Below are 23,331 nucleotides of genomic sequence, written 5' to 3'. Positions count from 1 at the left end.
ATGACAAGAGGATCCAGGAAAGACAAGTAGGATCCTCAAAACAAGATAAGCAAGGATCCTCCTTCAAAAGCAACAAGTTCAAATCCTACCATAGAAACGAGAACAAGAATGTGCATGCTGTTGACCAAGAAGAGGATGATGAAGAATATCCTCCAATCTCAGAATATTGTTTTTCCGTTGATAATCATGAACTAATCCTTGCAATGCAGAATCTAGGTGAAAAGGCTAGGTGGCCCAGGAAGAATGATAAACCATCCGGGACTAAAGACAAGTCCAAATGGTGTGCATACCATGAGGATTTCGGGCATCTAACTGAAGATTGCATAGCCTTAAGAAAAGAAATTGGATACCTGCTAAGCAAGGGGCATCTAAAAGAATTGTTGGGGAGAAAAAAGCAAAGGACCCAGGATCCTGAAAGGATCCCTGAAAAGGCTCCAGCACCTCCGGCAAACGCACAAGTGATTAACTTTATATCCGGAGGATCAGACATTTGTGGTACATCCTTTTCAGCGGCCAAAAGACATGCAAAAGAATCAAAAATGGATAATGGAGAAAGGCCTATTAGAACCTCAAGTGTCTCAGAAGGAAAGATGATAACATTTGATGAGGATGATCGCATTAACATTCAGGATCCTCACCATGATAGTTTAGTTATCACTCTCTTTATCTCTAACCACTTTGTCCGCAGGATCCTTATTGACGGAGGGAGCTCAGTGAACATTATCCAGCTTGATGTCTTGAAGAAGATGGGAATCCCAGAATCAGACATCACACCAAGATCCTCCGTGCTTGTAGGATTCAGTGGGGAAACGAAGAAAACTCTGGGGGACATCAAACTCCCAATCTACGTGGAAGGATTACATAATTACCAAAAATTTTGTGTTATTGACTGTTTATCTTGTTGCAACGTTATTCTTGGCAGGCCTTGGATACATGACATGAAAGCAGTTCCATCTACCTACCATCAATGTGTGAAGCTCCCTAGCCCATGGGGAATAATCAAGATCGATAGTGACCAGCAGGAGGCTAAGGATTGTTATACCTCATCTATGAAGCCAACCTCGAAGCCAAGGGAGCAATAGCAATTACAGTATCCTCCAAGGAATGTCTTGGAGGCAAGGGAACAAGATGTAGATGAAATCCTCTTGGATCCTAGTGATCCTGAATCAAAAATCTATATCGGATCAGGGATCCTTGGCAAGATGAAAGAAGACATGATATCCTTCCTCAAAAGAAGAAAATCTACCTTTGCTTGGAAACATGAAGATATGACAGGTATATCTAAGGATATTATTACTCACAAACTTGGCATTGACAGGTCTATCAAACCAATCCATCAAAAAAGGAGGAAGTTTGCACCAGAAAGGAATGCCATTATCCAAGAAGAAGTAGAGAGACTACTTCGAGCAGGTATGATCAGAGAGGTAAAGTATCCAAAATGGTTAGCCAATGTGGTTGTTGTCCAAAAGAAAAACGGAAAGTGGAGGGTATGTGTCGATTTCACTGATTTGAATAAGGCATGTCCCAAGGATCCTTTCCCATTACCCCACATTGACTCCATGGTGGATGCAACGGCGGGGCATGAACTGCTGACCTTTATGGATGCATCATCTGGATTCCAACAAATTCAGATGGAACCATCTGACCAAGAGGATACAGCCTTTATGACCCCAACCGGTTTATATTGTTATATTGCCATGCCTTTTGGACTAAGAAATGCAGGTGCAACATATCAAAGGCTGGTAAATATGATGTTCAAAGATCAAATTGGAAAAACTATGGAGGTGTACATAGATGATATGGTGGTCAAGTCAAAGAAAGCTGAGGATCACCTAAGGGACTTGGGAGAAGCATTCGATATCCTGGATAATTACAACATGAAGCTTAATCCTTCAAAATGCCATTTTGGTGTTAAGGCAGGAAAGTTCTTAGGATACATGGTAACCCAGAGGGGCATTGAAGCAAGCCCGGAACAAATCAAAGCATTGATAAATATTAAATCTCCTGCCAATGCCAGGGATGTTCAAAGACTGACAGGCAGGATAGCAGCCTTAAACAGGTTCATATCGAAATCCTCAGAAAAATGCAAAGAATTCTACGATATCCTAAGGAAGAATAAGAAGTTTGAGTGGACTGAGAAACATGAGAACGCTTTACAAGCCCTTAAAGAATATATGTCCTCAGCACCAGCATTAGCAAAACCGGAAAAAGGAGATGTGTTATCCTTATACCTGGCGGTATCCTCAACCGCTGTAAGTGCTGTCCTTGTCAAGGATCACGAAGGTACACAATATCCTATCTACTATGTAAGTAAAAGTCTACTTGATGCCGAATCCAGGTACTCACACCTCGAAAAACTTATCCTTGCATTAATCATGGCATCGACTAAGTTAAGACATTATTTTGAAACCCATACTATTGTCGTTAGAACTAATTTTCCAATTAAGAATGTCCTCAGGAAACCAGATATGTCAGGGAGAATGGCTAAGTGGGCAGTAAAGCTTAGTGCCCATGATATAAGATACGAACCAAGAACAGCTATTAAATCTCAAGCACTAGCTGACTTTGTGGCTGATTTCAGTAGTGATCTACAAATAGAAGCAGAATTGGAGGTTCAGCAGCTGGATGAGACCAAGGATCCTTGGATACTACATACTGACGGATCCTCAAATATCAAAGGCACAGGGCTAGGGATCCTACTAAAATCGCCACAGGGGGACATAATACCCCACTCCATAGCCTGTGAGTTTCAAGCAACTAACAATGAGGCTGAATATGAAGCCTTAATTGCTGGCTTACAGATTGCTAAGGATATGGGGGTAAGATATCTCGAAGTATATGTAGATTCATTATTGATCACCAATCACTTTAATGGATCCTATGCTGTTAAAGGTGAAAAACTAACCAAATATTTAGAGATAGTCAAAGAATTGGCACTCTCTTTTGTTTCTTTTAGCTTAACACAGGTACCAAGGGAGGATAACACGGAAGCTGATGCATTGGCCAACCTAGGATCATCCTTAAAAATTCCAGAAGATATAAGTATCCCTATCATCCATATCCTGGCGCCTGCTATTGAAAATCAAGTAGCCATGGAAATAGAAGAGGATACTGCAGTAATCCCTAGTGAAGAAGCTCAATCTTATTCAGGATCATGGATCCCACCAATCATGAAATACTTGCAAAACGGAGAGATCCCAATGGGAGAAAATCCTAGAGCTTTCAGGATCAAGGTATCTCAATTTACAATCTTAAATAATATGCTATATAAACGATCCCTTGCAGGACCATATTTAAGATGTATTGAGGATCCTGAAATTGAAGAAGTGTTGAGAGACTTCCATGAAGGAGATTGTGGAAACCACACTGGGGGCAGGGCATTATTCTCAAGGATCCTTAGAACAGGATACTACTGGCCAACCATGAAAAGGGATGCTGTAGAGTATGCTAAGAGATGTGATCCTTGCCAAAGACATAGCAATATCCTTCACCAACCAGCTGAATTACTACACCCCATACCATCCTCTTGGCCATTCATGAGATGGGGAATGGATATAGTTGGCAAGCTCCCTAAAGCACCTGGTGGAAAAGTATTTATGCTTGCCATGACTGACTATTTTTCCAAGTGGATAGAAGCTGAAGCCTTCGCTCAAGTCAGAGAAAAGGAAGTCATATCCTTCATTAAAAGAAACATTATAACTAGATTTGGCATTCCCTCTGAAATTGTATGTGATAATGGCTCCCAATTCATTGGAAGCAGAACCACTAACTTTTGTGACAGTTGGGGAATCAAGATGATAACATCAACACCAGTTCATCCACAAGCCAATGGTCAAGCAGAATCATCCAACAAGATCATCATCAACAATCTGAAGAAGAAGCTAGGATCCAAGAAAGGAAAATGGGCAGAAGAATTACCTTATGTGCTATGGGCTGATAGGACAACTCCCAAGAATGCCACTGGTCAAACACCTTTCTCTTTAGTATTTGGGGCAGAAGCAGTGATCCCAACAGAAATGGTGATCCCAACTGCTAAAACAAGTGCTCGTGATCCTGAAGAAAATGCTACAATCCTAGCTCAGGATTTGATACTATTGAGGAAAACAGGGATCTAGCTAGGATAAGGATGGCTAGCTACCAACAAAGAATGGCTGGTGCCTACAACAAAAATGTCAGAATAAGGAAGTTCCAAGTCGGAGACATGGTGTTGAGAAAAGCATTTCAAAATACTATCAATCCTGCTGACGGGAAGTTAGCACCAAAATGGGAAGGCCCCTACTTGATTGAAGCTGAAGCAGGAAAGGGGGCATACAGGTTGCTAACCATGGAAGGAAACTTGTTACCAAGAGCCTGGAATGCTGTTCACTTAAAGAGATATTTCATGTGAACATGATCCTTCAATGTGATCCTTACATTGAAGTATCCTTGAAGGATCCCGGAGATATCAGTGATCCTTACTCTGGTAATATGCTTATCCTGAAACTATTGCATTTTCTTACTTTTTACCTAAGGATAAGGATCATGTATCCTTCATCCTCTACTCACAAACCATTTGAGTTATGATAAGTTCAGGTATCTTCAGCATATCGTCAAAGATCTTCAAAAGCACCGCAGATCCTTGGGTCTAACCCCAGTTATCCTTGGGATTATCCCCAGTTTCCGCCAGCAGCGCACGATGATCCTGGTATAGTTCACGTCTTTGGGACCAGTACCCACTTTCGGGGCTGACAACCTCATCGTACTGGCTATACTTAGGATCCTACGTATAATGGTAGACGTACCATACATCCGTTCCTAAGGTTTCTAACGTTTTCACGTTAGCTAAGGTTTTGACATTTTCATGTCACTAAGTTTGGATAGTTGCCAGAAAGGGCCATACTCCAGTTTACATACGATCCTTTGGGCTTGTCCCCAGTTATCCTTTGGGCTTGTCCCCAGTTATCCTATGGGCTTGTCCCCAGTGATCCTCTGGGATCATTCTCAGTTATCCTTTGGGCATGTCCCCAGTTACTAATTTATCTTTTACATTGGCTTAGTCCCAAGTTATATCTCACTTTTCAGGTTTTGGAAGTCTAAACATATAAGGATCCTTAATCCTTATTAACTATCAAAGTCTTATCTATGATTGTCTTGATTGAAGGTTAGGATCCTAACGTGGATCCTCAGGTATGATCCTTGACTATTTATACTCTTTATCCTAACCAACCCTTATACTTTGACAACCAAACCTATGATCCTTGAACTAAAACACTTTGAATATTTTCAATATCAGGATATTTGATCTAGGATCATATCCTAAATTTATTAAATATATTTTCAACTCTTGCAAACATATTACAAAGACAACTAAGAAACAAGAAGATAAGGATAACAACACGAGATAAGCCAGAAAAGTTAAGTTATATTATTAACAAAAGGATCATTAACCCTTTCAAAAAGTTGTCAAAATTGCCAACCCACATTTCTACCAGCAAAACATGGCCCGTCCACATGGGTTGGCAAAGGGTGTCCATTGTCTATGCGGTCTTAGCATTTTGCAGGAAAATTAAAGCGGCAGGATCACAAAGGCTTCATCCCCCAAACAGAGGATCCCTCCACCTTTTGCAATCCTACCCATTGTTCAAAGGATCCAGGATCCTTAACCCTAAAAACTATTGTTCGAAGATTACAGACCATAATTGTTTCAAACACCACAAACTACTATCAAAATTTAAAAAATTGGGCTCCGGCTATGTCTAGAAGTTTCCATCATTGCCCAATCTCGCAGCTCAAACCTTCGCTGCACCATCACCACCAGCTCCACTCGCCTCCCCCTGATCCTTACCGGCATCTCCACCTTCAAGCATAGGGATATCCTCAACATCATCGTCATCCTCCAGCTCTGCTAGCCTTGCCTTCCAGCCTTCAATGTCCCATGTGCTCCTATCAAAGGAAGGATCCTGAGCCTCCGTGGCCATCTGCAGTTGTATCTTGTACATAGCTATCGCGGCAGAGACTTTAGCATCCTGAGTAATGTCATGCTTCTCATAATCGAACTTGATCAATGCTTTGACAGCCTCATCCTTAACGGCCCGGATCTTCTTCTCAAGATCAGTGATCTTGAGATCCTTCAGCACACCCATTTGATGAAGGTCGGCAATCTGGCGATCCTGATCTTCAACGTGGCCAACATAAGATTCTATTTCAGTAAGTTTCTGCAAAAACAACAGGATATAACGTCAGACACGGGTGATCCTCAAAAACCATCAGGATAACCAACAGGGGCAGTGATCCTGACCTCGTTGACAGAATCAAGAAATTGCTGACGGAGGAGGGGGAATCCTTGAAGATCCTCAGAAACTTTCCTCTTCTTTCCCTTACCCCTAATGGGTAATTTAGGGGCTGAAGCAGAAGGACTAGCAACCGAAGTCTTCTTCTTCGAAGACGTGACCTTGGCAAGATCATCAATCCCAAACAAGGAGGCAGATTTGGCAGACTTAGCAGATTTTCCAGCACCTACGCAATTCAGAAACAAGATAAGTTCCCTTGTTAAATTAAATACTCTTACATAAAGCTTACTTTCTATGAGGATACTTACTTGACATCGTGGCAGATGCAGAGGATATCTCTTGAGAATCTTGAATAGTGACTTGGAAGCTTCTAACTTCAGGATCAAGCTTTTTAAAAGCTAGGACTCTCTCTTTTGCAGCAGGGCTTAACTTCAGATGAGTAATGGATATAGCTGCACAAAAAATAAAAAGAGATATTAGTGATCTTCATCAAATGAGACAGGACTGATAGTGATCCTTCGAGGATCCTCTACCCTACCATGAGTAGCCCACTCCTTGGGCAGATCATTCCCATTAGGGAGGGAATCCCTTCTCACGAAGAAGAAACGACGCTTCCAATTTGTGTCATTTTTGGTAACTTTCAAAACAGGATGATCCTCCCCGGCCTTCCGTTTCAACAAATATCGATGAGAGCCAAACGTGGTAAGATCATAAAGAGCGGCCAACTCCGTCATCCCCAGATCAATCCCTCTCTGCTCAATGATCCTTTCGAAGGTATACAGAACCCTCCATATCATCGGCATAGCTTGGATATAAGAGATGCCGGTTAAAGAAAAGAAGGATTGGGTGAAGGATGGAAAAGGATATGAATACCCTATGGTGAATGGAGTAGCAGGAAAAGCCACCCAGGTATCCGAAACAGAATCACTCAGAGCGGTAGGTGTGAAGGACTTGAAAACCGCATTCGCCGGAAAACAATGACGAATTCTGTCTATGTGAACATCAGTAAAGCAACACCTCTCCGTAGGAGAATCCTTGATAATCCCCTGGCTTTTTAAGGGACTATCCTTCTTGGAATCCTTATGCGGAGAATTCCGGAGCAACATGTTTGGAACAGAAACAAAGTAGAAACGAAAAACAGAGCAAAGAGAAGGAAGAAGGAAAGATAGAAGAAGAGGATACCTGATCGAGTCTTCGGTAGTGATTATAAAGGGAAGATACCTCGAACTTAAATACAGAATGATCCTAACCCTATCTCCTATTTATAATGATGATTTGCAGGGATTGTCACATCTGTGACGTAATTATCACAACGGCTAGTCCATGTGTAACGGCTAGTTATTCGGAATCGCCCGTTAGAGATAAGATCAAAACAAAATATAACTCGTCTATTTACAATTAACTCCTTATATTTTGGGGGCAATTGTTAGGGCTGAATTTTTATTATAGGTGATCCTTACACATGATCCTAACCAGTGATCCTTGTTTCTTTGGCAGACAGTGATCCTCAGCAGAACTTCAGGATCAGGATCATGGGACATTATGGTGATCCTCATACTAACGGCCACTTCCGCTCAATACAATATTGTTTTGCAGGAACATCTAGCAGGATATGCTCTAGACATCATGATCCAGGGACGCGTCTTCACAAATATGGCAAGAGCTTAATTGAAGAAGGACGTTGCACAGGATATGGAAACATGGCTTGATTCATGGGCAGCAATTTAGGCTAGATTGTCTTTATTTCTAAAGGGGTAATGAGCTGATAATTAGTCCTTTTACCTAAAATAAGTCACCTACACTTGTATAAATACCCCTCTTCCTCATTCGGAAGAAGACACACGACATACGACACAACTCTCAAACACTTAGACACTCAGTGATCCTTGTACTCAGCTCATTACTATCCGAAGTTGTAACTACATTTTATTATATTGAAGTTGGTGATCGGTAGTTGCCATCACCCGAGGTTTTTTATGCCGGAGATCATCCATTGATCAAGGGCTTTTTCCTCGTATAAATCATTGTGTCTTTGCATCTTTATCACAGAAGTGATCCTTTACTTTCATAATTAACCAAGCATCATACCCCGTTTACATAAAGTTTGGTTACATTATCCTTGTGTGATTTTTAACCAAAACAGAAGTCTCTCAACACTTCTTCAATTTCAGGATCCTCAATACATCTTAAATATGGTCCTGCAAGGGATCGTTTATATAGCCATTATTTAAGATTGTAAATTGAGATACCTTAATCCTGAAAGCTCTAGGATTTTCTCCCATCGGAATCTCCCCGTGTTGCAAGTATTTCATGATTTGGTGAGACCCATGATCCTGCATAAGATTGAGCTTCTTCACTAGGGATTACTGCGTATCCTCTTCTATTTCCATGGCCACTTGATTTTCAATACAGGAGCCAGGATATGGATGATAGGATACTTATGTCTTCTGGAATTTTTAAGGATGATCCTAAGTTGGCCAATGCATCAGCTTCCGTGTTATCCTCCCTTGGTACCTGTGTTAAGCTGAAAGAAACAAAAGAGAGTTGCCAATTCTTTGACTATCTCTAAATATCTTGGTTATGTTTTCACCTTTAAACAGCATAGGATCATTAAAGTGATTGGTGATCAATAATGAGTCTAATATACTTTAAATATTTTCACCCCCATATCCTTAGCAATTTGCAAGCCAGCAATTAAGCTGTCATATTCAGCCTCATTGTTAGTTGCTTGGAACTCACAGGCTATGGAAGTGGGGTATTATGTCCCCCTGTGGCGATTTTTAGTAGTATCCGAGCCCTGTGCCTTGACATTTGAGGATCCATCGGTGTGTAGTATCCAAGGATCCTTGGTCTCATCCAGCTGCTGGACCTTCCAATTCTGCTTCTTTTTGTAGATCACTACTGAAATCAGCCACAAAGTCAGCTAGTGCTTGGGATTTAATGGCTGTTCTTGGCTCATATCTTATATCATGGGCACTAAGCTTTACTGGCCCACTTAGCATTCTTCCTGACATCTCTGGTTTCCTGAGGACATTCTTAATTGGAAAGTTAGTTCTAACAACAATAGTATGGGTTTCAAAATAATGCCTTAACTTAGTTTGATGCCATGATTAATGCAAGAATAAGTTTTTCGATGGTGTGAGTACCTGGATTCGGCATCAAGTAAACTCTTACTTACATAGTAGATAGGATATTGTGTACCTTCGTGATCCTTAACAAGGACAGCACTTACAGCGGTTGAGGATACCGCCAGGTATAAGGATAACACATCTCCTTTTTCGGGTTTGATAATGCTGGTGCTGAGGACATATATTCTTTAAGGGCTTGTAAAGCATTCTCATGTTTCTCAGTCCATTCAAACTTCTTGTTCTTCCTTAGGATATCGTAAAATTCTTTACATTTTTCTGAGGATTTTGATATGAACCTGTTCAGAGCTGCTATCCTGCCTGTTAGCCTTTGCACATCCTTAGCATTGGCAGGGGACTTGATATTCACTAGTGCTTTAATTTGCTCCGGACTTGCTTCAATGCCCCTCTGAGTTACCATATATCCTAGGAATTTACCTGCCTTAACACCAAAGTGGCATTTTGAAGGATTAAGCTTCATGTTATAATTATCAAGGATATCAAATGCTTCCTCCAAATCCCTTAGGTGATCCTCAGCTTTCTTTGACTTGACTACCATATCATCTATGTATACTTCCATAGTTTGTTCCAATTTGATCTTTGAACATCATATTCACCAGCCTTTGATATGTTGGCACCTGCATTTCTTAGTCCAAAAGGCATGGCAATATAACAATATAAACCTGGTTGGGGTCATAAAGGCTGTATCCTCTTGGTCAGATGGTTCCATCTGAATTTGTTGGAATCCAGATGATGCATCCATAAAGGTCAACAGTTCATGCCCCGCTGTTGCATCCACCATGGAGTCAATGTGGGGTAATGGGAAAGGATCCTTGGGACATGCCTTATTCAGATCAGTGAAATCGACACATACCCTCCACTTTCCGTTTTTCTTTTGGGACAACGACCACATTGGCTAACCATTTTGGATATTTTACCTCTCTGATCATACCTGCTCGAAGTAGTCTCTCTACTTCTTCTTGGATAATGGCATTCCTTTCTGGTGCAAACTTCCTCCTTTTTTGATGGATTGGTTTGATAGACCTGTCAATGCCAAGTTTGTGAGTAATAATATCCTTAGATATACCTGTCATATCTTCATGTTTCCAAGCAAAGGTAGATTTTCTTCTTTTGAGGAAGGATATTAAGTCTTCTTTCATCTTGCCAAGGATCCCTGATCCGATATAGATTTTTGATTCAGGATCACTAGGATCCAAGAGGATTTCGTCCACATCTTGTTCCCTTGCCTCCAAGACATTCCTCGGAGGATACTGTAATTGCTATTGCTCCCTTGGCTTCGAGGTTGGCTTCATGGATGATGGTATAACAATCCTTAGCCTCCTGCTGATCACTGTCGATCTTGATTATTCCCCATGGGCTAGGGAGCTTCACACATTGATGGTAGGTGGATGGGACTGCTTCATATCATGTATCCAGGGCCCTGCCAAGGATAACATTGCAACAAGATAAACAGTCAATAACACAAAATTTTTGATAATTATGTAATCCTTCCACGTAGATTGGGAGTTTGATGTCCCCCAGAGTTTTCTTCGTTTCTCCACTGAATCCTACAAGCACGGAGGATCTTGGTGTGATGTCTGATTCTGGAATACCCATTTCTTCAGAAACATCAAGCTGGATAATGTTCACTGAGCTTCCTCCATCGATAAGGATCCTGCGGACAAAATGGTTAGAGATAAAGAGAGTAATAACCAAACTATTCATGATGAGGATCCTGAATGTTAATGCGATCTCCTCATCAAACGTTTATCCTCTTCCCCTCTGAGACACTTGATGTCCTAAATAGGTCCTTTCTCCATTATCCATTTTTGACTCCTTTGCATGCCTTTTGGCCGCCGAGAAGGATGTACCACAGATGTCTGATCCTCCGGAAATAAAGTTGATCACTTGTGCATTTGCCGGAGGTGCTGGAGCCTTTTTCAGGGATCCTTTCAGGATCCTGAGTCCTTTGCTTTTTTCTTCCCACAATTCTTTTAGGTGCCCCCTTGCTTAGCAGATATCCAATTCTCTTTTCTTAAAGCTATGCATTCTTCAGTTAGGTGCCCGAAATCCTCATGGTATGCCACACCATTTTGACTTGTCTTTAGTCCCGGATGGTTTATCATTCTTTCCTGGGCCACCTAGCTTTTTCACCTAGATTCTGCATTGCAAGGATTAGTTCATGATTATCAACGGAAAAACAGTATTCTGAGATTGGAGGATAATCTTCATCATCCTCTTCTTGGGTCAACAGCATGCACATTCTGGTTCTCATTTCTATGGTAGGATTTGAATTTGTTGTTCTTGAAGGAGGATCCTTGCTTCTCCTGTTTTGAGGATCCTACTTGTCTCTCCTGGATCCTCTTGTCATCCTCTAGCCGGATGAACCTGAGTGCCCGAGTTCTTACTTCATCTAGATTCCTGCATGGTGTCATAACAAGATCATCATAGAATAATGAATCCTTAAGCAGTCCCATTTTGAAGGCTTCAACAGCCGTAGCCATATCCAAGTTGGGAATGTCCAAGGATTCTTTACTAAATTTAGTTATATAATCCCTTAATGATTCATTATGATTTGAGTTATCCTATACAAATCACTGTTAATCTTTCAAATTTCTACTACAAGAGAATTGGTTATTGAATAAATTAACTAAATTAGCAAATGAAGTAATAGAGTAAGGGGGAAGACTTAGCAGCCACTTAAGAGCTGATCCAGTGAAGAGTGGATCCAAATCCTTTACATAGGCATGCTTCCTTCAACTTTTCTGGATAGGATTGATCTCCATCCTCTCCCTGTATTGTGCTATGTGTTCCTCTGGATCCGTTGTACCATCATACAGCTTCATAGTAGGGATATGGAACCTTTTGGGTACCTCTGCATCACAAATTGGTGGTGCAAAGCGAGATACCTTGTGGCTTCCATCTGCAATCTCTGGGATAGGCTTGACTACCCCTGGAACACTTGAGATCATATCTTTTAGCTTCTGCAATTCCCTGGCCATAGCATGATTGATACCTGTATCCTGCATGAATCCATGGTTAGTGGTAGGATAATTATTTAAAGTGTTACCTCCTATTGGGTTCAAGTTAGTGAATCCATATTGCTGGGATTCTGGAATAACGGAGGGACCAGTGGAAGCAATGGTCTGCATTGGAATGAAGTCCCCTTGATGGACATCTAGATTTCCTGTTTGCAAACTTTTTAGGGATCCTGGCATCTGGAAGGATCCTGGTATCTGGAAGGATCCTGGTATCTGGGATGATCCTGGAACGAAGGAGGATCCTTGAACCTGGAATGATCCTGGAACAAAGGAGGATCCTTGACCCTGGGATGATCCTGGAACAAAGTAGGATCCTTGAAACTGCTGTGCTCCCGGATAGGCTCCCGAATTCATGAAGGATCCCATATGCTGGGGATAGGATCCTGCCGGCTAAAAGTGTGAGCCTGATGCCTGAGTCATTGCTGTCGATCCGAGGTGCAATCCTCTTGATTCTCCCATAATTTGCACGTCTGGAATTCCGATGGCTGAGAAGTGATCATTGGAGTATCAAAGCTCAAGGATTTGGGCATCAGTGGGGAATGATCCTCTGCCGTTCTCTTTGTCTTTTGAGATCTCCAATTTCCCTGAGGATCCTTTCATTAGTTTCATCCTGCCGCTGCATACGATCCTTCATCTGCAAATCAAAGTAAATACATCACTAGTACTGGAATATAAGAATTCATAGCAGAAGAGATGGAGTTTAGAGTTAAGTAGAGGAGTTTGTCTCTTCTCAGCATTCTTCTGGGATCCTGCCGGTGGGGAGGCAGATGTTCTGAGAGAGGTGACTGCAGACATGCCTGGACATGTTTTTCAATGATGAAGCCATGTAATTCTTTGAAATGATTTCGAACAAAAGTTTTCTTATGAATGAAGCACCAATTGCCCACGGTGGGGCGCCAAACTGTTTTGGTCAAAATTCACACCAAGGATAATGTAACCAAACTTTATGTAAACGGGGTATGATGCTTGGTTTAATTATAAAAGTAAAGGATCACTTTTATGAGAAATATGCAAAGACACAATGATTTATACGAGGAAAAAGCCTTTGATCAATGTATGATCTCCGGCATAAAAAACCTCGGTGATGGCAACTACCGATCACCAACCTCAATATAAAAAATATAGTTACAACTTCGGATGATAATGAGCTGAGTACAAGGATCACTATAGTTTCGAGTGTCTAAGCGTGTGAGAATTGTGTTGTGTGTTGTCGTGTGTTCTTCCAAATGAGGAAGAGTGGTATTTATACAAGTGTAGGTGACCTATTTTAGGTAAAAAGACTAATAATCAGCTCATTACCCCTTTAGAAATAAAAGACAATCTAGCCTAAATTGCCGCCCATAAATCAAGCTAAGTTTCCATATCCTTTGCAACGTCTATCTTCGATTAAGCTCATGCTATAATTGTGAAGACGCGTCCCTTGATTATGATGCTAAGAGCGTATCCTGCTAGATGTTCCTGCAAAATAACATTGTTTTAAACAAAGGTAACTGTTAGCATGAGGATCCTTTGATGGTCCATGATCCTGATCCTGAAGTCCTGCTGAGGATCACTGTCTGCCAAAGAAACAAGGATCACTGGTTAGGATCACGTATAAGGATCACGTATAATAAAAATCCAGCCCTAACAGTAAACATCAAGTCCCCTGCCAATGCTAAGGATGTGCAAAGGCTAACAGGCAGGATAGCAGCTCTGAACAGGTTCATATCAAAATCCTCAGAAAAATGTAAAGAATTTTACGATATCCTAAGGAAGAACAAGAAGTTTGAATGGACTGAGAAACATGAGAATGCTTTACAAGCCCTTAAAGAATATATGTCCTCAGCACCAGCATTATCAAAGCCCGAAAAAGGAGATGTTTTATCCTTATATTTGGCGGTATCCTCAACCGCTGTAAGCGCTGTCCTTGTTAAGGATCATGAAGGTACACAATATCCTATCTACTATGTAAGTAAGAGTTTACTTGATGCCGAATCCAGGTACTCACACCTCGAAAAACTTATTCTTGCATTAATCATGGCATCAACTAAGTTAAGGCATTATTTTGAAACCCATACTATTGTTGTTAAAACTAACTTCCCAATTAAGAATGTCCTCAGGAAACCAGAGATGTCAGGAAGAATGGCTAAGTGGGCAGTAAAGCTTAGTGCCCATGATATAAGATATGAGCCAAGAACCGCCATTAAATCCCAAGCATTAGCTGATTTTGTGGCGGATTTCAGTAGTGATCTACAAAAAGAAGCAGAATTGGAAGTCCAACAGCTGGATGAAACCAAGGATCCTTGGATACTACACACCGATGGATCCTCAAATGTCAAGGGCACAGGGCTCGGGATACTACTAAAATCGCCACAGGGGGACATAATACCCCACTCCATAGCCTGTGAGTTCCAAGCAACTAACAATGAGGCTGAATATGAAGCCTTAATTGCTGGCTTACAAATTGCTAAGGATATGGGGGTAAAGTATCTTAAAGTATATGTAGACTCATTATTGATCACCAATCACTTTAATGGATCCTATGCTGTTAAAGGTGAAAAACTAACCAAATATTTAGAGATAGTCAAGGAATTGGCACTCTCTTTTGTCTCTTTCAGCTTAACACAGGTACCAAGGGAGGATAACACGGAAGCTGATGCATTGGCCAACTTAGGATCATCCTTAAAAATTCCAGAAGACATAAGTATCTCTATCATCCATATCCTGGCTCCTGCTATTGAAAATCAAGTGGCCATGGAAATAGAAGAGGATACTGCAGTAATCCCTAGTGAAGAAGCTCAATCTTATGCAGGATCATGGGTCTCACCAATCATGAAATACTTGCAACACGGGGAGATTCCGATGGGAGAAAATCCTAGAGCTTTCAGGATTAAGGTATCTCAATTTACAATCTTAAATAATGTGCTATATAAACGATCCCTTGCAGGACCATATTTAAGATGTATTGAGGATCCTGAAATTAAAGAAGTGTTGAGAGACTTCCATGAAGGAGATTGTGGAAACCACACTGGGGGCAGGGCATTATTCTCAAGGATCCTTAGAACAGGATACTACTGGCCAACCATGAAAAGGGATGCTGTAGAGTATGCTAGGAAATGTGATCCTTGTCAAAGACACAACAATATCCTTCATCAACCAGCTGAATTGCTACACCCCATACCATCCTCTTGGCCATTCATGAGATGGGGAATGGATATAGTTGGCAAGCTCCCTAAAGCACCTGGTGGAAAAGTATTTATGCTTGCCATGACTGACTACTTCTCTAAGTGGATAGAGGCTGAAGCTTTTGCTCAAGTCAGAGAAAAGAAGTTATATCCTTTATCAAAAGAAACATTATAACTAGATTTGGCATTCCCTCTGAAATTGTATGTGATAATGGTTCCCAATTCATTGGAAGCAGAACTACTAACTTTTGTGACAGTTGGGGAATCAAGATGATAACATCAACACCAGTTCATCCACAAGCCAATGGCCAAGCGGAATCATCCAACAAGATCATCATCAACAATCTGAAGAAGAAGCTAGGATCCAAGAAGGGAAAATGGGCAGAGGAGTTACCTTATGTGCTATGGGCTGACAGGACAACTCCCAAGAATGCCACTGGTCAAACACCTTTTTCTTTAGTATTTGGGGCAGAAGCAGTGATCCCAACAGAGATGGTGATCCCAACCGCTAGAACAAGTGCTCGTGATCCTGAAGAGAATGCTATAATCCTGGCTCAGGATTTGGATACTATTGAGGAAATCAGGGATCTGGCTAGGATAAGGATGGCAAGCTACCAACAAAGAATGGCTGGTGCTTACAACAAAAATGTTAGGATAAGGAAGTTCCAAGTCGTAGATATGGTGTTGAGAAAAACATTCCAAAACACTATTAATCCTGCTGACGGGAAGTTAGCACCAAAGTGGGAAGGCCCTTACTTGATTGAAGCTGAAGCAGGAAAGGGGGCATACAGATTGCTAACTATGGAAGGAAACTTGTTACCAAGAGCCTGGAATGCTGTTCACTTAAAGAGATACTTTATGTGAATATGATCCTTCAAGCATGTGATCCTTACATTGAAGTATCCTCAAAGAATCCCGGTGATGTCAGTGATCCTTACTCTGGTAATGTCCTTATCTTAAAACTATTACATTTCCTTACTTTTTACCAAAGGATAAGGATCCTGTATCCTTCATCCTCTTCTCACAAACCATTTGAGTTATGATAGTTCAGGTATCTACAGCATATCGTCAAAGATCATCAAAAGCAACGCAGATCCTTGGGTCTAACCCCAGTTATCCTTGGGATTATCCCCAGTTTCCGCCAGCAGCGCACGATGATCCTGATATAGTTCACGTCTTTGGGACCAGTACCCACTTCCGGGGCTGACAACCTCATCGTACTGGCTATACCCAGGATCCTACGTATAATGGTAGACGTACCATACATCCGTTCATAAGGTTTCTAACGTTTTCACGTTAGCTAAGGTTTTGACATTTTCATGTCACTAAGTTTGGATAGTCGCCAGTAAGGGCCATACTCCAGTTTACATACGATCCTTTGGGCTTGTCCCCAGTTATCCTTCGGGCTTGTCCCCAGTTATCCTTTGGGCTTGTCCCCAGTGATCCTTTGGGATCATCCCCAGTTATCCTCTGGGCATGTCCCCAGCTACTAATTTATCTTTTACATTGGCTTAGTCCCAAGATATGTTCCATTTTTCAGGTTCTCGAAGTTAAACAAATAAGGATCCTTAATCCTTATCGTCCATTAAAATTTCACTTATGGTTATCTTGATTAAAGGTTAGGATCCTAACTTGGATCCTCAGGTATGATCCTTGACTATTTTGATTATACTAAACAACCCCTACATTTTGACAACTAAAACTATGATCCTTGAAAATTTTCAATGATAGGATATTTGATCTAGGATCATATCCTAAATTTATTAAACATGGTTACTCTAACAATATGTTTCTAAAAACTGGGAAATAAGAAGATAAATAAAGGATAACAACACGAGATAAGCCAGAAAGATTAGAGTTATATTATTAACAAAAGGATCTTAAACCCTTTCAAAAAGTTGTCAAAATTGCCAACCCACATTTCTACCAGCAAAACGTGGCCCGTCCACATGGGTTGGCAAAGGGTGTCCATTGTCTATGCGGTCTTAGCAGGTGCAAGAAATTAAAGGCGGCAGGATCACAAAGGCTTCATCCCCCAAACAGAGGATCCCTCCACCTTTTGTAATCCTACCTATTGTCCAAAGGATCCAGGATCCTTAACCCTAAGAACTATTGTTCAAAGATTACAGACCATCAATTGTTTCAAATACCACAACCACAAACCACTACCAAGCTTAAAAAAAAAAATTGGGCTCCGGCCTAGTCACAAATATCCATCATCGCCCAATCATGCAGCTTACACCTTTGCTGCTCCATCGCCACCAGCTTCTCCGCCCTGATCCTTGTCAGCATCACCACCCTCCAGCATTAGGATATCCTCAGCCTCATCCTCATCCTCGTCCTCCAGTTCCGCCAGTCTTGCCTTCCAACCCTCAACATCCCATGTGCTTTTGTCAAAGGCAGGATCCTGAGCCTCCGCAGCCATCTGTAGTTGTATCTTGTACATGGCAATTGCTGCAGAAACCTTGGCATCCTGGGTGATCTCCTGCTTCTCGCCATCCATGTCAATCAGCCTTTGAGCAGCCTCATCCTTTGTAGCCCGGAGTTCCTTCTCAAGATCTGCAATCTTGAGATCCTTCAACACGCCCATTTGTTGGAGGTCGGCGATTTGGCTTTCCTGATCCTCGACATGTCCAAGATAGGTCTCGATCTCAGCAAGTTTCTGCAAAAGAGAAATAAGGCAGATTCAGGATCAGGTGATCCACAAAAAAGCAGGATATGCAAGCAGGATATTCAAGAAGGATAACCAACAAGTAGAAAACAGAGTAATAGAAGAAAGAAAGAGAAGGGAAGGGAATACCTGATCAACCTTCGATGGAGATTATAAAGGGAAGATATCTTGAATTTAAATGAGGATCGATCCCAACCCTATCTCCTATTTATAATCATGATTTGCAGGGATGTCACTTCAGTGACGTAATGATCGCAACGGCTAGTCCGGTTGTAACGGCTAGTTATTCGGAGTTGCACGTTGGAGATAAGATCAAAACAAAATACAACTCGTTAATTTACAATAAACTCCTTATATTTGGGGCAATTGTTAGGGCTGGATTTTTTACAATGCATGATCCTCACATGTGATCCTAACCAGTGATCCATGTTTCTTTGGCAGATAGTGATCCTCAGCAGACTTCCAGGATCAGGATCACGGACCATCATAGGATCCTCATGCTAACAGTTGCTTTCGTTGAATTTAATGTTGTTTTGCAGGAATGAATAGCAGGATCCGCTCTTAGCATCACAATTAAAGGACACGTCTTCACAACTATGGCATGTGCTTAATCGAGATGGACGTTGTGAAGGATATGGAAACATGGCATGATTTAAGGGCGATAATTTAGGCTAGATTTACTTTTATTTCTAAAGGGTAATGAGCTGATTATTAGTCTTTTTACCTAAAATAGGTCACCTACACTTGTATATATACCACTCTTCCTCATTCGGAAGAACACACAACACAATTCTCACACGCTTAGACACTCGAAACTATAGTGATCCTTGTACTCAGCTCATTATCATCCAAAGTTGTAACTATTTTCTTATATTGAAGTTTGGTGATCGGTAGTTGCCATCACCCGAGGTTTTTTATGCCGGAGATCATACATTGATCAAGGGCTTTTTCCTCGTACAAATCATTGTGTCTTTGCATATTTCATATTGAAGTGATCCTATACTTTTTCTACAAACCAAACATCATACCCCGTTTACATAAAGTTTGGTTGCATTATCCTTGTGTGATTTTTGACCAAAACAATAGGGATAGTGGTTCACCATTTTCAGGCTTCATCAATAGAGGTGCAGTTTAGAGATATCGCTTCAAATCCTGCAAGGCTGCTTCATGCTTTGCTCCCCATTCAAATTTCTTATTCTTCTTGAGGATATCATAGAATTCCTTGCATTTTTCCGAGGATCTAGAAATAAATCTATTCAAAGCTGCTACTCGGCCTGTTAACGTTGTACGTCCTTCATATTCGAGGGTGACTTTATATCCAGGATAGCTTTAATCTGCTCCGGGCTTGCCTCTATCCCCCTTTTTGTCACCATATATCCTAGAAACTTTCCTGCCCCCACTCCGAAATGGCACTTAGCAGGATTCAGCTTCATGTTATACTGATCCAGGATATCAAATGCTCCCTTGATATCCTGGAGGTGATCCTCAGCCTTTTTAGATTTCACCACCATATCATCGATATATACCTCCATGGTGTCCCCCAGCTTATCTTTGAACATCATGTTTACTAAGCTCTGGTATGTTGCACCTGCATTTTCAAACCGAAAGGCATAGCAGTATAGCAATATATACCTGTTGGTGTCATGAAAGCAGTATCCTCCTGATCCGAAGGCTCCATTTGAATCTGCTGAAATCCTGAGGATGCGTCCATGAACGTTAACATTTCATGTCCAGCAGTAGCATCCACCATTGCATCAATATGAGGGAGAGGAAATGGGTCTTTAGGACAAGCCTTGTTCAAGTCTGGTGTAGTCCACACAGACTCTCCATTTCCCGTTTTTCTTCTGTACCACAACTACGTTTGCTAGCCATCTTGGAAACTTGACTTCTCTGATCATCCTGGACTTCAAAAATCTTTCAACTTCCTCTTGGATAATCTTATTCCGCTCAGGAGCAAATTCTTCTTTTTTGCTGAACAGGCTTGAATGATTTGTCAATTCCAAGCTTGTGAGTGATAATGTCTTTGGATATGCCTGTCATATCCTCATGCTTCCATGCAAATGTTGACATCCTGTATTTCAAAAAGTTAGTTAACTGCTCTTCAATATCCTGAGGGATATTGGTTCCTACGAGCACCGAGATATCAGGATTATCCTGATCCAGGATAATTTTCTTCACATCCTGCTCCGAATCCTCCACGATATTCTGGGCCCGCATCTTTAATTGCTATGCTGCACTAGGCTTAGTTGAGGATTTCATCGAGGATGAGTAGCTTTCGCTTCCTGCTAATCACTTTCAACCTTGACAACTCCCCAAGGGGTAGGGATCTTGATGCATTGGTGATATGTTGATGGCACAGCCTTCATATCGTGAATCCATGGTCTACCCAGTATGATGTTATAGCAGGATAAGGAGTCCATTACGCAGAAGCGTTGTATGGAGTTGACCCTTCAACATGTACTGGTAACTTTATCTCCCCTACGGTATTCCTAGCTTCTCCACTGAAACCAACGAGCACAGTGGACTTCGAAGTAATGTCCATCGGAGATACATTCATCCTCTTCAATGTTTCCAGCTGAATTATATTGACAGAACTACCGTTGTCTACCAGTATCATGCGTACAAAATGGTTAGCCACATATAATGTTATTACCAAAGCATCATGGTGAGGATCCTGAACAGTATCCCTGTCATCACTATCAAAAGTGATCACTTTATCAGTTGTGAGGGTAGTCATCCTGACTGGTCTGTCTCCCCTCTCACTCTTAGCTTCCTTTGCATGTCTCTTGGCCGCCGAATACGAAGTTCCACAAATATCGGATCCTCCTGAAATAAAGTTAATTATCTTGGCATCTGCTGGGGGTGATGCTGCTCGTTCAGGATCCTTCTCGGGATCCTGCCCTTTATTCTTCTTTTTCCCAGCAATTCCTTCAGATACCCCTTGCTTAACAGGTAACTTATCTCTTTCCTTAGAGCAATGCAATCCTCGGTCATATGTCCGAAGTCTTCGTGGAAGGCACACTATTTGGATTTATCCTTCCAATCAGCTTTCTGCTGGTTCTTTCGAGGCCACCTAGCTTTGTCCCCTAAACCCTGCATAGCATACATTAACTCAGGTATATTAACAGAAAAGCAGTATTCAGATAAGTTAGGATATTCTTCAGGATCCTCTTCAACAGCATTCACTTTCTTGTTATCATTTCTGCCATATGGCTTGGAGCGATATGGCTTATATGAGGTTTCTGATTTCCTGTTAGTTGATTCATAGGTTGAGGTAGAATTCATCCTCTCCTGCATCTTCTTGTCATCTTCCAAACGGATATATCTCAAAGCCCTGTTACGAGCTTCGCGAGATTCCTGCAGGGATTCATTACAAGATCCTGATAAAACTGAGAATCCTTTGTAACCCCATCTTAAAAGCTTGCACAGCTGTTGCAACATCAAGATGTGGGATATCCAAGGATTCTCGACTGAATTTTTTCACATAATCCCTCAAGGATTCCTAAGGCCCTTGAGTTATCCTGTAAAGATCACTGGTTAGTTTCTCAAAACTCCGACTACAAGAAAATTGACTGTTAAATAAATTAACCAAATGAGCAAACGAAGTAATTGAGTGAGGAGGAACGTTTAACAGCCATTTTAAGGCTGATCCTGTCAGAGTAGAACCAAATCCCTTGCATAAGCATGCTTCCTTGACCTCTGGAGGGATAGGGTTAATCTCCATTCTTTCCCTATACTGGGCAATATGCTCTTCAGGATCCGTAGTCCCATCATACAGCTTCATGTTGGGAGTTTGAAATCTTTTTGGGATTTCAGCATCACAGATGGGATATGCAAAGCGGATATCCTGTGGCTGTCTTGGATACTTCCGGAATTGGCTGGACCACTCTAGGTACACTGGATATCATGTCCTTATTTCTGGAGCTCCCTGGTAAATGTTGACGTCATACCTGCATCTGCAAAGAGCCATTGTTGTTAGTAGCAAGAGTATTATTATTTGACACATTACCGTTCTAAGGATTTTGGCCATATCCTGAAGCATATCCTGAACTTCTCACAGTCGATATCCTGACCGAAGAGGGTATCTCAGGGGTATATGATTTGAGCTATATCCCCCTATTATCCTCAGTGTAAACTACGAAACTGAAGTTCAAAGCCCTGGGCTGTATAGGAGTGACACTTTCCTCAACAGGTCTGCTCGAGCTAGCTTTAAGAGTTGTATTTCCTTAACAGCATTTGATTAGTCTCCTGTTGCTGCCTCATTTGTTCCTGCACACTTCCAAATAAAGTCAAAATTTCATCGTTAGAGGCTAAAATGGAGCAGATCCCTGGACACTCCGAGTAGGGATAATATCTTGAGATTGTGAAGAAAACGGCATCCTTGGAGGAGGTGGTGGAAGCACCGAACCAGTAGTAGCAGAGGTCGTAGCAGACATAGTGGAAGAGCTCATGTTTGATCTGGAGGCCATTGTAAACAATGTGGCAAAAATTTTTGAAAATAGAAAACCGATTAATGATTTTACAAAGATTTTTAGTAAAAGTAGCACCACTTGCCCCACGGTGGGCGCCAAATTGTTTTGGTCAAAAATTACCTAAGCAATTAAGTGATCAAATTATTAGGTGAGGTAGTGTGCTAAAATTATATGTGAAAAATGTATTAGCCAAATTAGATATAAACAGTTTCATACAGCCCGGGATATAGAGTTGTATCAATGATCAAACAATGAGCAAAAAAGTAAAGGTTGACACGTGATGTACGAGGAAAGCCCTTGATCAATCTAGATCGCCGGCATAAAACCTCGGGAGCTGACAATCGCAGCTGCCTTGTTCTTCTTATTGCTTCAAATATAGGATATAGTTGCAGGATGTGTGCGGATCGACTATGTGTTACAATGTAATTTGAATACAAGTGTTTGAGTGTTTGCGGTGAGCTAGAGAGTAAAAGTGTTCGAGAGTGTAAGTGTAAAATTGCGTGCCTTAAACTGATCCGCCCCATCTATTTATAGTAAAGATAATGTAACAAACATCCTAAACTTTCCGGATCCAGCGAATATTCCCACT

The sequence above is a fragment of the Helianthus annuus genome, chromosome 15, assembly GCF_002127325.2.
Source record: "Helianthus annuus cultivar XRQ/B chromosome 15, HanXRQr2.0-SUNRISE, whole genome shotgun sequence".
Classification (NCBI taxonomy): domain Eukaryota; kingdom Viridiplantae; phylum Streptophyta; class Magnoliopsida; order Asterales; family Asteraceae; genus Helianthus; species Helianthus annuus.
Note: the sequence above shows the minus strand (reverse complement) of the source record.